General features: G+C 39.6%; 2 protein-coding genes across 12 annotated transcripts in view; one reads left to right on the top strand and one right to left on the bottom strand.

Annotated features, from left to right (window-relative positions):
* The window catches only part of LOC110258044 (uncharacterized), a 192,281-nt gene that overhangs the window by 54,200 nt on the left and 125,373 nt on the right, over nucleotides 1-12,708 (top strand). The window lies entirely within an intron of this gene.
* Nucleotides 1,022-12,708, bottom strand: part of LOC100739557 (leucine carboxyl methyltransferase 1) — a 162,444-nt gene continuing 150,757 nt past the window's right edge. Inside the window, exon 5 of the mRNA XM_085017258.1 lies at nucleotides 1,022-2,702. The gene's annotated coding sequence lies outside the window, so the exon portion shown is untranslated. The remainder of the gene's footprint in view (nucleotides 2,703-12,708) is intronic.

The following is a 12,708-nucleotide window of genomic DNA, read 5'->3' as shown; positions in this document are numbered from 1 at the left end:
TCCCTACCAATGCTCTCTTTTAGGCTAATCCAGTGCTCTAGGAAAGAATACCCTGGTGTCTGAACTCCATGACTTGCCAGAGGTGTCTCAACCAGCCAATGCAAGTGCCTGTTTTCTGTCTCACAAAAATCAAACATGCAATGGGCCAGTGACACACAGTTAGCAGCAAGCAGTCAGGGCTGTTTGCATTCTATTAAAAACATGGGAGAAAGTCTACAAGAATTTTGGTTTGGTGACATGTTTATATATACACTATACACTATCAAAATTGTGAGATGTGATAAAAGTGATAATGTGGACTTTATTATACTACAAAAATGACCACTCTCCAACAGCTTGTGTTTCAAGAATGGAAAGATATGTTATAAACTGGGGGAAAATTGTTGCATGCCAAGTATCTGAAGAGAGACTCCCATATAGGAGTTCCCATTGTGGCTCAGTGGGTTAAAAACCCACCTGGTATCCGTGAGGATGTAGGCTTGGTCCCTAGCCTTGTTCAGGAGAATAAGGATCTGGCAATGCTGCAAGCTGCATCTTACGGTGAAGATACATCTCAGATCTGGTGTTGCTATGGCTATAGTTTATGGTGGGAACTGCAGCTACAGGTGTGGCTGTTAAAAGAAAAAAAAAAAAGAAATCTCCCATGTAAATATACCAAAAAAATGGAAATCTCAATAAAAAAATAAACTCCCCATTAAAAAAAGGCACATAGAGGAGATCCCCTGTAGTGCATCTGGGTCTCTTCTGTGGTGTGGGTTCAATCCCTGTCCTGGGAACTTTCACATTCCCTTTTTCATGGGCATGACAAAAAAGGGCACATATATTAATAGATATCTCCCCAACGAAGACCTAGAAATGGGAAATTAGCACCCAAAAGATGCTGAACATCAGGGAATTATGGGAAAAGAATTAATTACTTATTAAAGAAAAGCAATTAAAAACAACAATGAGATATCCTACACATCTATTAGAATGGCTACAACCCAAACAAACAAATGAAAGAATTCAACAATTCTAATTGTTGGCAAAAACACAGAATCATGCTTTATTTCATGCATTACTGGTGGGAATTTATAACTGTGTAAAATTATAGCCATCTTACAAGTCATCTTGCATATGATTTCCAAGATGAGGCTAGTATCCCCATATGATGCAGTAATTATGTCTTTTTATTTACTAAAATGGTGCAAAAAAAACAAAAAACAAAAAAACCCTATGAGTTTCTTGAGGCAGACATGAGGTTCAGGCACAGGGGATGGCGACCTGCGAAGCCAGGCCTGGCTGGGCTACATGAACAGGGGATGGAGATATTCGAGGGTGCCATGGGCTGCAGTAACAGAGAATGAAGACATGTGAGTAGACACAGGCTGCAGTCATAAGGGTTCCACACACAAAGGGAGGACACTGGCCACAGGCACATGCAAGGAACACACCTGAGGCAAGACATGGCTGTAATCAGGGGATACAGAGGTACAGAAAGGTATGTGTGGGTTGGGAACACCAAAGAGGAGGATCCTCCAGGGGAGATATTGCCTGTGGGCTGAAGGGTGGAGACATGACTCCTTACATGGGCTGCACAGACTGGAACAGGCACATGTGAGGGAAGACATGGCTATATGCAGAGGGGAGGCAAATACACAAGGATTGGCATGAGATGCAGGCACAGGGAAGAGATGCTCAGTGCTGGAATGTACTGCAGATGGGCCAGAGGGGGGTGGGGTGTAGTAGTAGTTGTTGACATGGACTAGCTGGGTGACTCAGGAAGCCTGGCACCTGCAGGCCCATGAGTTGGATCATCTAGAGGACACACATCACCTGCACACAGAGAATTTTGAAAGGAGGAGGGAAGATATGGGATGCCAGACAGATCAGTACTTTCAAAAAAGTATTTCTAGCCATAAGTGGGTATGCAGGTACATCATAAATACTGACAATCAATCATGTCATATTTCCTCTCAAAAATTAAAGGACATTTAAACATGAAGAATTTCAAATGAAGGCACAGATAGGGGTATGATCAGACATCACTGAAGTAAAAACCAAAATACAACTCTGTGAGAATAGAAGCACTTAAAATAATAATCAACTCCTAGCAAAATGTATAAGAAAGACAAATGACAAATATTAGGTATAAATTCCAAGGCATTCTCTACAGAGCCTGTGGCTATTAACATAATACTAAGAGAATCCTATGAAATAAATAGGTTGAAAAATTTGACTCCAAAATTGTATGCATGGGAGTTCCCACTGTGGTGCTGTGCATTAAGAATCTGACTGCAGCAGCTAGGGTTGCTGCAGAGGCAAGGGTGTGATCCTTCGCCCAGGAACTTCCATATGCTGTAGGTGTGGCCATTAAAAAAAATATTACATGGACAATGTTTTAAAAACCAACTTACATAGCCTAACATAAGATATTTGACAAAACTCCTATGTCTAAGAAATGAACCAGTTATTCAAAAATCAAACTAAGTTTTGAAACAAATTTTTAAATTTCCACAAGGAAAAATTTGAGACTTGGGCTCATGAAATATTCTAAAAATGTAAGGAAGAAAAAACATTGAAATTTCTTCAGACTGTCCCAATGAAAGTGTTTTTCAAAGATAAAGTATAACCAAATCATTATTGATAATCAATAGCACTGCATGGACAAATGATGAAGTGACATGAATAGGAGTAGTGATGCTACTCTTTGCACAGGAAGTCTGGAAAAGAGAAAAGAAAATTCTAGTCACATTAAATGAGACTCATGAGATTTGCATATTAATTCCTTACAATCTACGTGATTCTGCTATTTATGGTAACTTACCCATTCAGTATGTGACATAAACTAGGTTCATAAATCATTATTCAGATAAAAAAATGACATGGTTGTAAATGACAGAGCTAGAATTTAAACTTGTTTTCTTTGAATCTCAAATTCCAAAATACCATCTTCTGGAGAAATAGTTGTCAAGTCTCTGTGTTTCCTGGCTATGTCCCCTAACACATCAGTGATCAGAGGCCCTTTTCGTCTTATAACAATTCTCCTTCCAGTATAGTCACAGTCACTCCCCATGCCCTCTCTCCTGACACAGGCCAATCTCCCCCTCCAAATAGTCACTCATGCTTTTCTCAGTTTCACTAGCTTTTTTCCCTCATGTTTCAACATGCAAACAGGATCTCAGTTATCATGTCCCTCCAACTTTCACCATGATGACCAATCACAGAGAACTCCAAATACCTCCCATTTGTATGGCTTCATCTGTCCCAGTACAAGATTAGCATACTGAACAGGTCTACTTACAGTGTCCCCAGAAATCCAGTGGCTTTCAGAGATACCTGCCATCCCATTATGATCACCTTCTGCTACACAGCTGATTCTGTTACCAAATGCAAGTCTGTGTGTCTGACTACATGAGGCCAAACAACATGGAAACATCAGAATTTGGAGCAGATAAAAGTTTATTGCTAGGCCCATGAAAGGAGATGGATGACTTGTGCCCTCAAAGCTCTAACCTGCAAAGGATTTCAACAAAACACTTTTAAAGGCAAGGTGATGGAGGGCCATGGTTAGTTGTTGGAAAAATCCTTTGTTCTTGCATCTGTTCGTGTAGGTCAGGTCAAATGTTCCTATAAACCTCCAAAAAAAACAAAGGTTATTCTTTCTTCTGCAACTTTGTACCTCTATGTGAATGGACTCTTAAAGGTCAGAGCCTTGAGAATAAGCAGTCCTGTATATTTCCAGGTATGGGCAACATTCTGTTGCAGAAGGTGCAGAGCATGAGTAAACACAAGCCACAGAGCCTGGAGGTTAAATTTAGGTTAAAATAAAAGGAACAGATCTAAAAAGGAGTCATATTTGTTCTTCCCTATTACAAAATCAGTCGTCTGAAAAAAAAATTCAGCACATTCCATGAAATCTAGAAATATCCCTGCATTCCTAATCCTTGACTCCTCTGCTTGAAATTGAAAAGTCAGAAGTTCCCTGGTGGCTTAGCAGTTAAAGGACTCAGCACTGTCACTGCTGTGGCTAAGGTTCCTGGTGTGGCTCAAGTTTGATTCCTGGGCTGTGAACTTAGGCCTGCTGTGGGCATGGCAGGGGGAAAAAATCAATTCAATTCTTGGCCTCCTCTAATTGCTTTTTTTTCTTTCCTGTTTTCTCTTGAGAAGGTTTCCTCAGTGATGATTAACTGAATCTCTTTTAATAGCAACCTCCCCATCACTTCCTCATTGACCTCCTTTAACTCACATATTCTCTTCATTCTTGAAACAAGAATAACCAAGCAAGAGAAACAAAGACTCCCCTCAGTCCCTCATCTCTACTCCTTTCTTCATGGAGTTCTTTCCTTAAACATGAACATGAAAGAGCAGGACACATTTACTTACAGTGTCCTCAAACCCCCACAGCTTTGGCTTCCTAGGATCACTTATGTTCTCTATGGCCATAACTCTTGTGAAGATCACAATGATCTCTCCATAAATAAAACCAAACAGTGGTTCTCCAACTTTTAGTTGGAACCAAAGCAGAAGTGGAACATGACCTACTTTGGGAAATGTGCTTTCTCCTAATATCCATTGGTAGATCAAACTCCGGACTGCTAAAATGCATACAGAAACACAAACATCCTGAATAGCAAAAGTGATGTTGAGTAGAAGAACAAAAGCTGGAGTCATCAGAGATTATGATTTCAGACTATACTACCAACCTATATTAACCAAAATAGTTTTTAGTATTTGGAAAAAACAGGCACATACATCAATGGGAAAGAGTGGAGGCCTTGTAAAATAATTCTATGCGTAAATGGTTAATTAATTTTGAAAAAGAAACAAAAGAATATATCATAGGGAAGGATGGTCTTTCTTGTTACAATAAAACCTAAAAATAATGGCTCTTACACTGCCGGAGGCCAGGTCTGGCGGCCAGGAAGTTTACACTTTCCCGATAGGAGATGGACAGCTTCGACGAATGTACATACAGAGACAGCCTCTTTGTCCCTTCTTTCAGGGCACTGGACTGCTCAAATTTTATTGGCATAAGTGGTTGATTATATAGACAGTTTTTCACTACAGTTACATCACAGTGTTAAAAGTACATTGGTTAACTATTACATGGTATAGCAGCTATACATCATGTTCTAAGATTTTTATCTTAACTAAATTTAGTGGGTACAATTTAAGGGCAATTAGGTACAATACATCATGTGGAAAGGAGGAGACTCAGTACAAATCATCCCATGGCCAGCCAGTCTTTACAATTTGAAGAGGTCACAGACACAAGAATTTGGCATTCACAAATCTTGTTTTTAGACTGGTGCTTATCTTTAAACTGTTATGGCAGGGAGGCAGTGTAAGAAAATATAAACCAACTTAACTAGCTATCACTTAAAAGCTTTTAAAATCCAAGGACAAAACTCACAGCTAGGTTTCATGGATAATATATTTCTAACTTCTATGAACCTCATTAAAAATCCTAATTCTAAAGTTTACTAAATAACTAGTTAGTAGATAAACACTATGTTTTAACTAAGTTGGATTTAAATAGGGGAAAGTCTTTCAGGATGAAATTCTTATTATATTATTGTTGTAACTTTGTTAAATCACAAATCACAGGAAAATAAGAATGGAAAATTAGAATAATAGGTAAATAATCAGGAAAGACTGAGGAAAAAAAACTGAATAACAAATAAAACAACAGGAACGACTAGGTCACCCAGGAAACAATCCATGTTCTCCAGTGCAAACATGGAAATTGTTTTCCCAGGAAAGCCCCAATTCTTCCCCATCACCATCAAAATGAGAGCTGTGTAACCTGAGGCCTGCCCTTGGCTTGTACCATACAGGCAGGTTTTATCCTGACCAGAGGTCCACCTTTGGCTTGTACCATTCAGGTGAGCTCCCTTCCTTGGTTAGGAACCTGCCTTCAGGTTTTTCTCCCATCAGGCAAGGTCCTTTTTTCAAGTCCCTGCATCTCCTCAGCTCCCCGCATTATACCTCCAAATATTTCTGTTTATTCAAAATACTCCTTTTCCCCTGAGTAATATGTAACCATATGTGAAATTATTCTGAACCTGGAAGAGTAAGAATACAAATTTCAGAGTTCCTGTTGTGGTGGAAATGTATCCAACTAGTATCCATGAGGATATGGGTTTGATCCCTGGCCTTGCTCAGTGGGTCAGGGATCCGGTGTTGCCATGAGCTGTGGTGTAGGTCACAGACAGGGCTTGGATCCAGCATTACTGTGACTGTGGCATAGACCAGCAGGAGAAGCTCCAATTAGACCATTAGCCTGGAAACTTACATATGCCCTGGGTGTGCCCTGCTCAAAAGAGTATAAACTTGGGGATGACCAATGAATCAGAATTAGTGTTGATATAAAATTGATTATTCTGTGAATGAAGGAAGGTAGTGTTTAGATTGTGGTCTGTTAATAATATAGTTTTTTTTTTTTGCTATTTCTTGGGCCGCTCCCATGGCATATGGAGATTCCCAGGCTAGGGTCCAATCGGAGCTGTAGCCACCGGCCTACACCAGAGCCACAGCAACGCGAGGGATCCAAGCCGTGTCTGCAACCTACACCACAGCTCATGGCAACGCCAGATCGTTAACCCACTGAGCAAGGGCAGGGACTGAACCCGCAACCTCATGGTTCCTAGTCGGATTCGTTAACCACTGCGCCACGATGGGAACTCCATAATATAGTTTTTTTAATAATGATTTTTATTTTTTCCATTATAGCTGGTTTACAGGGTTCTCTCAGTTGTCTGCTGTACAGCAAGGTGACCTGTTCACACATATATGCATACATTCTTCTTCTCACATGTTAATAATATAGTAATTCCAGCTGCTAAGCCTGGGAATGATAGTAGTAATGATATGTCTGTAAGTAGATCTGATTAAAAAAATAGTGGTATTTGAGATAAGGCTGGTGATTTCATATTAATAGCTGTAGTGATAAAATTGATAGCAACATTAATTGAGGACATACCTGCTAAATGTAGGAGAAATGGTTAGGTCAAGGTTAAGATCCCACATGAGGTAGTTTACCAGCCATGCCTTCTTTTTGCCCTGCCCAGTTGGTGATGAATGACACCGAATTGCAAATTCAGAGTGGCCTGTCTCTCTCCTCTAGAAACCAGCTGATGAGGGTTATTGACTGTTAACTAAAATCTTGTGGGATGGAAACCCACCTACTAAGGATTTAGCTTAATAAAATTGATTTGCATTTAATTGATGCGAAATAAAGCCTTGCAATCCTTATTTTCCAGGAATTGAGTCAGTTATATTTGTTTAGGGCTTTGAAGGCTTTTGAAATATGCTAATCAAAATTTCTAGACCAGTACTGATAAAGTTGATTTTAAAGGAAGTAATGTCCATATTGCAGTTAGTAGTGATAAAAGGGTGGCCCATTTAATTTTCTCAAATTGTCATTTTACTGCTTTTTATTAATAGAGATATATATTTATGTTGTGGAGTGTGTTAATCATAGGGAGGTATATGTTAAGTGGTGCTGTAATAGCTGTGTGATTTCTTAAATAATTATTCAGAATTATCAGATCTGTGGCTGTGATCTTGATGACCTGGGATTTACTAATGTTGCATGAGATTTGAGTGATCACCAAAGTCTTTCCTTCCCTTATGACACTGGGGATGTTTCATGTGGTGAGAATATCCTACAAGTGTCCCAGTAGAAGTAATTACACTTCCAAAGTGTAATTGGCTGAATTGCTTCTTCCATTAGAATTTTTTTTGACCACACCTGCAGCATATGGAAGTTCCCAGGCCAGGGCTCAAATCTGAGCTCCAGCTATGACCTACAAATCTGTAGCAATGCTGGGTCCTTAACCCACTGAGTGAGGCCAGGGATTAAACCCCCATCCTCATGGATACTAGTCAGACTCATTTCCTTGGAGCTATGACAGGAACTCCCTATATACTTTAATTAAAAATACATTACTGAAAAAGTGCTAACCATAATCTGAGCCTTCAGCAAGTCATAGTAACACTAAAGATCGCCATCACAGATGACCATGACAAATATAATACTAAGGAAAAAGTTTGAAATATTGTGAGAATTATCAAAATGTAACACAGAGACATACAGTGAGAATGCTGTTGGAAAAATGATGCCATTAAACTTGCTCAACACATAGTTGCCAAAAGCCTTCAATTTGTAAAAAATGCAACATCTATGAAATGCAGTAAAGCAAAGCATAGTAAAATGAGGTATATCTGTAGAGCAAAACTCATGAGACACAGAAAAAACAGTACTAAAGGGGAAATTTATAGCCATAAATGCTTATATTAAAAAGCAATTGAACTTCCCCTGTGGATCACATTGTAAAAAGCAAGTAAGACCTTGGGAGTTCCTGCTGTGGTACAGAGGGTTAAGGGTTAAGTATCGGGCATTTCTGCATCTGTGGCATAGGTCATAGCTGTGGCTCAGATTCCATCCCTGCCCTGGGAACTTCCATATTCCATGGGTGTTCAGACCAGGGATTGAACCACATCCTCATGGATACTAGTCAATTTCATTACCACTGAGCCACAAGGGGAACTCCTATTCAAATAATTTTTGACAAGGATGCCAGACTATTCAATGGGGAGAGGACAGTTTTTAAATAGTGCTAGAAAAGTTGGATATTCACATGGCAAGGAATATAGTTGGATTTTTACTTAATGCCATGTATAAAAATATTCAAACATAATTGAAAATCTTTTTTTTTTTTTTTGTCTTTTGTCTTTTTTGTTGTTGTTGTTGTTGTTGTTGCTATTTCTTGGGCCGCTCCCACGGCATATGGGAGGTTCCCAGGCTAGGGGTCGAATCGGAGCTGTAGCCACCGGCCTACGCCAGAGCCACAGCAACGCGGGATCCGAGCCGCGTCTGCAATCTCCACCACAGCTCACGGCAATGCCGGATCGTTAACCCACTGAGCAAGGGCAGGGACCGAACCCGCAACCTCATGGTTCCTAGTCGGATTCGTTAACCACTGCGCCACGACGGGAACTCCTTGAGAATCTTAATGTAAAAGCTAAATCTGTAAAAGGAAGAATGAAAACAGCATTGGATTTGGTAGTGATTTCTTTTTTCTTTTTTTTTGGCAGTGATTCTTGAATAGATATCAAAAAGCTTTAGGCAACAAATTCAAAAAATAGAATTCATAAAAATTATTCTTAATAATTGCATCAAATGACACCATCAACAGAGTAAAAAGCGAACACACAGAATGGCAGAAAATATTTGCAATTCATCTATCTGATAAATGATTAGAATACAAAATGTACAGAGAACACCTAAAATCCAACAACAAAAATACAAACAACCCAATTCAAGGATGGACAAAAGACAGACAATTCTCCAAAGAGGATAATCAAATGCCTATAAGCACATGAAAATATATTCAACAATCAGTAATCATTAGGGAAATTCATATCAAAACCGCAATGATATACTATTTCATACTTTTTAGAATGGCTACTGTTTTTCTTTTTTTTCTTTTCTTTTCTTTTTTTTTTTGGCAGAAGAGGCAAGGGAGTCTCTCTAGGGTCTCTTCTATTTTTTTATTTTTGTGTCTTTTTAAGACCGTAGCCATGGCATATGGATGTTCCCAGACTAGGCATCAAATCAGAGCTTCAGCTTCTGGCCTGTGCCACAGCCGCAGCAACTCTGGATCCAAGCTGCATCTGCATCCAACACCACAGCTCATGACGATGCCATATCCTTAACCCACTGAATGAGACCAGGGGTCAAACATGGGTCCTCATGGATACTGGTTGGGTTTGTTATCTCTGAGCCACCACGGGGACATCCTCTAGGGTCTCTTATAAATAGCGCTAACAGCATTCATGAAGTCTCCATCTTCATGGCTAATCACCTGCTTAAAGCCCTACATCTAAGACTATTACATTGGGAATTATGTTTCAATGTATGAATGGGGGGGGACACAAACATTCAGTATATAGAAAAGGGAGTCTAGAGTTTCTGAGGGGGATACTTTTGGGGGCATGTGAGAAATGAACTCTGGAGGGAATGCAGTCCAAGCAAAAAATGGAAACCAAGGCAGCATCTAGTGCCTGAGGGTGAGCCTGTTTGGAGAAGGGGAAAAGGAGTTACAGTGGGGAGGCATCAGGGTACCGGAAGAGATGGCACTCAAGAGAACTTGAGGAGTTGGGGTGCAGTCTTTAGCTTCCACTCCCATCATGTGAGTGATGGAAGGGGTTGAGAGATGACATGAAGCTGTCTCCCAGGGGCAACCACTCTCTTCCCAGAGAGAGGACCTCTGCTTTCACACATACACAGCAGGCCCTGGCCTGTCAAAGACTGAGATGAATGAGGGCCCCAAAACTCAGGAAAGCCATCAACTTTGCAAACATGGGAAAGGCCAAAAAAAAAAAAAAAAAAAAAGGCTGGCAGTGAGTGTTCAGAGGGGCCAAGGGGACATGTAGGGTGTGTCAGAGAAGGGTATATTCTGTGCAGATGTGGCTGGAGGTGTGTATGTTCTGAACTTCCTGTTGTGTATTTGCAACAATGGTCCCCAGTCAGGACCCTCATCCATCACCTCTCAACCACCTTACTTCACCCTATCTCTCCTGTTCCCCCAAACTGCAGTGACTTCCACTGACTACCAGATACCAAAAAACCAAACTCTGGTATTTCATTGCTTGGCATTTAAATGTGAAGATTCATCAGGCGCACCTTGAATTTCCTGCCTCCAGGCATTTATTGGTCACTTTCCTCTATATCCGATCTTCATCAGTTTAAGTCTTTGTCTAGGCTGAGCTCAGATGCTACCTCTTCCAAGAAGAGTACTCACCAGGTATCCTTGGCCAAAGGACCTCTCTCTCCTCTGACTGCTAGAGCAATCTTTTCTTTTTTTTTCTTTTTAGGGCTGCACCCACACCATATGGAAGCTACCAGGCTAGGGGTTGAATTGGAGCTACAGCTGCTGACCTGCACCACAGCCACAGCAACATGGGATCTGAGCCTCATCTGCAACCTACACCACACGTCACAGCAACACCAGATCCCCAACCCACTGAGTGAGGCCACAGATCAAACCCACATCCTCATGGATACTGGTTAGAGTCATTTCCACTATGCCACAATGGGGACTCCATAGAACAATTTTTTCTACCTCTTTGTGACAGTGTTACCTTCTGTCTTGCATTTGAACTACAGAGAGGGAGGCTGTTGTTTCCCTCCACTAAATTGTGAGCCTTTGAAGGCTTGTAAATTTGTCTGATTTATTTTTGTATCCCAGCACCTAGAATGGCACATAATTCAAAATACATTTCTTAAACAAATGATATGGAAATGAATGAGAAAGTTCCTATTAGGAGCTTACCATCTAGTGAGATAAAGATGCATAGCAGTAAGAACTCATTTAATGTAAAAAGCCCAAGAAACAGTACCTGACCCATGAAAGTGAAAGTTTTAGCTGGGCAGAGATGGTGGAAAGGGGGATCATCTAGGTTGAAAGAACTGCCTAGGTGGAAGTGGGTGGCATATTTGAGGAATGCAATTAGTACCCTTGGGACTGGCATGAAGGAAAATAGTGGATAAGGGCAGAGAAGGTATGTAGGCACTAGATCATAGAAAGCCTAGTGTGTCTTTCTAAGGAATCTGAATTTTATTCTGGACGCCACTGACTTAGAATGTTTTTGAGGAAGGACATGATAAATACTTCATGAAGGAACGACTGTTTAGGATAGATACCATAGAATGGCTCCTGTTTTTATAAAGCAGAAATAATGAGTGTTTTTGAGAATGTGCACTGTTGGTGGGAATGCGAAATTATAGAGCCACTTTGGCAAACATCATGGTGACTTCTAAAATAATTAAAAATGGAATTACTGTATGGTATAGCAATTACACTTCTGGTAATGTACTCAAAATTATTGTAAATAGAGTCTTGAAGGGTTATCTGTGCACCCATATTCATGGCAGCATTATTCACAATAGCCAAAATGTTGAAGCAACCCAAGTGTGTCCATTGATTGTTTCCATACATATTTTAGGATGGTTTGTTCTATTCATGTGACAAAAGCCATTAATTTTGATAGAGATTGAATTGAATCTCTATATTACTTTGTGTAATATAGACATTTTAGCAATATTCATTCTTCCATTTCATAAGCATAGAGTATCTTTTCATTTATTTGTTTCATTTTCAATTTATTTTATTAATGTACTATTTTCAGGATACAGGTCTTTTACAACCTTGGTTAAAGTTATTCACAGTTATTTTACTCTTTTTGATGTAATCATTTGATATATACATAGAACTACCTGGGATCTAGCAAATCAGTTTTTGGGCATTGATCTGGAAAACAAAAAACCCAGCAAAAAACACTAATCTAAAAATAGATATACACACCTATGTTCATCACACCAGTATTTATGACTGCCAAAATACAGAAACAACTTAAGTTTTTATTAATGGGTGATAAAAAGATAAAGAAATTGTGGGATATATATCTATATAGATATAAATACATATGTATAATTCATATATATTTGAAATCTTGTTATTTGGGATAACAAGGATGGAACTTGAAAACATTATGCTAAGGGGAATAAGCCAAATAGAGTAAGCCAAATACAGTTTGATTTCTCTTAAAGGTGACTATATATTAAACAAAACAGAACAAAACAAGCTCATAGATATAGAGAACAGATTGATGGTTGTCAGAGGCAAAGGGTGGGAAGTGGAAGGAATACATTCATTCATT

Source organism: Sus scrofa, chromosome 3 (genome assembly GCF_054392235.1).
Source record: "Sus scrofa isolate SSC_HxYL_T2T_F1_AM1 chromosome 3, Sscrofa_HxYL_maternal_Yorkshire_Landrace_v2.0, whole genome shotgun sequence".
In the NCBI taxonomy this organism is placed as follows: Eukaryota; Metazoa; Chordata; class Mammalia; order Artiodactyla; family Suidae; genus Sus; species Sus scrofa.
Note: the sequence above shows the minus strand (reverse complement) of the source record. Positions and strands in the feature narration are given on the sequence as shown.